Here is a 2,500-nt window from a genome sequence, read left to right on the forward strand (position 1 = left end):
CAAAACAATTTCACCAAGCTGAGAAGAAATAGAAGCATATATATATATATATATATATATATATATATATATATATATATATATATATATATAAGATAAGATAAGTGGCATTCCATCTGTTACGATGATGAGGGTTCCAGATGATCTGATCAATGGAACAGCCTGCTTGTGAAATTAATGTGGTGAGGACTCCACAGACAAGTGTACCCTTAATGTAGTTCTTGGGGAGATTCAGCATGACACAGAGTGTGGCACAAAGGCTGGCCCTTTGAAATACAGGTACAACAGAAACAGGAAGAAAGAGAGAAAGAAAGTTGTGGTGAAAGTGTACAGCAGAGTTCGCCACCACCCCCTGCCAGAGCCTCATGGAGCTTTTGGTGTTTTCACTCAATAAATACTCACAACGCCCAGTCTGGGAATCGAAACTGCAATCCTACGACTGCGTGTCTGCTGCCCTAACCAATGGGCCATTGCGCCTTTACTATATATATATATACACTTTATTTAAAAGCAGCAGAAATATAACAAAAAAGCCGTTACTTTTTGTTATATTTCTGCTGCTTTTAAATAAAGCATATTACTCTACCTCTGGTATTTGAGTACTCTTTTTTTCCACCTTGTTGCACATTTCATGTGCTTACTCCGGTATATATATATATATATATATACTCATATTTACACACACACACACACATATACATACATACATACGTATATAACTACCTATCTACATACATATATAAACATAGAAGTTTTCTGCTCAATAAACAAAGAAAAATATGCAGATTTTATTTGAAAATATTTACTTTCTCTTATAGTGTTAGTATATTAATTGAGTTAATTGAGCCAATTAAACTGAACCAAGTAAACTGCATTTTTCTATTGCTGAATGCATTATTTCAATACAATGCATGTTTGTATATACTTGATTCTAAAATTGAGTGAAAAAGTTACCGGGGAAAAGTCATAGAAAAAAAAAAACAGTACACAGAAGAAAGGTCACAAGAAATAAGTAAAAGGGTGAGGGATAAAAGAATCACAGAAGTCACATGTAAAAGTTACAGACTTTAGATTGAGACGATGCTAGTTTTTGTACCATTTATGCATTTCCTTGCTTCCATCACATACATGTCTGAGTGTTTCATGATTGTATTGTCATTGTGTACAATTTACAACATAATAGTTAATAAGTGATTTAATATGATATCTTGAACTTAATCACTTTCGTTATATATATATATATATATATATATATATCTTTTTACACTTGTTTCAGTTATTAGACTCTGGCCATGCCGGGGCACCATATATATACATATATATATATATATCTATGTGTGTGTGTGTGTGTGTGTGTGTGCATGTGTGTGTGTGTATGTTTGTATGTATGTATATATGTATGTATGTATCCATGTATATTTAAATGAAATGTGATACATTTTACCAAATTTTTCCTTTGACAAAAATTGTCACTTTTTTTACTTTATCAAAATGTGACTTTTCTTCTAATTATACTTAATTCTAACTTTTCTTTAATAAAAAAATGTAAATTTTTATTTATGACCTTTTATCCAGTAAAACTTACAAAATTGTGTTGTATGTATTCAAATAACACCAACGTATAGTTATAGTGTACTGTTTATGATGATGAGCTTATAATAATACAGAATATATTGTAGTATAGTATAATGTAGATACTAACTTAGGGGTGTTGAATTCAAAACGAACTTGAACTTAAAATCTAAGTCCCCAAATTAGTTACCATAAGTTATATAAATCCTTTTGACTAGTTGAAAACAATGTGAATCATCTATATTTAACACATTGTATTAATTATGCATCTTGACTAAATGTAAAACTTATTTTGTGAAACTGAATACAACCAAATAATCAATGTTCTGTATTTCACAGGTAGGTTCTAAATTTTATTGATTCTGGGCAGATGAAATTAAAATTGTTACTAATATGAACTAAAGTGAAGATGTCAGGATGGTTTGGCAAAGTAAGGATATGAGGGCTGCTGTAAAGTTCCTGGCTTTAGGTAAAAGAAAAGTACAGGAGGATCAGTTAATTATGGTTCTATTCAACTTATTTCCCTCTGAGATTCACACACTTATTGCAGTGGTCCTCCACTTTTTCTAAGCCCTGTAAAAGAACTTGGAAGGTTGGGCTAACCAGGCCTTTTGTGATACCCATAAAGCCAGGAACTTTTCAGCACCCCCTCGTAAATAAATAAATAAATATGCAAATAAACACTGTACTTTAAATAATGCATATTAACTCTTCACTATGCTCTTACCACTGTGATCTTTAATTGCAATTTCTTGTGTATTGACACAGGATACTTTTTGTAAGGGGAGAAGGGACAGTAAGTTTCAATATGTTGCCAGTATTTTTTGCTTTCATTGTCACTGGCAGGGAGAAATGAAAACTTTAACCTAGCATCAACCGAACTCACAACACTGAGCTAACCAACTTAAAAATAAAATATCATGTAGTC

The 2,500-nt window shown here is 31.7% G+C and overlaps 1 protein-coding gene across 5 annotated transcripts in view; it reads right to left on the bottom strand.

Annotated features, from left to right (window-relative positions):
• LOC106872380 (protocadherin beta-15) overlaps positions 1 to 2,500 on the bottom strand; it is a 348,275-nt gene that overhangs the window by 104,061 nt on the left and 241,714 nt on the right. The window lies entirely within an intron of this gene.

The sequence above is a fragment of the Octopus bimaculoides genome, chromosome 14 (genome assembly GCF_046866305.1).
Source record: "Octopus bimaculoides isolate indiv1 chromosome 14, ASM4686630v1, whole genome shotgun sequence".
NCBI lineage: Eukaryota > Metazoa > Mollusca > Cephalopoda > Octopoda > Octopodidae > Octopus > Octopus bimaculoides.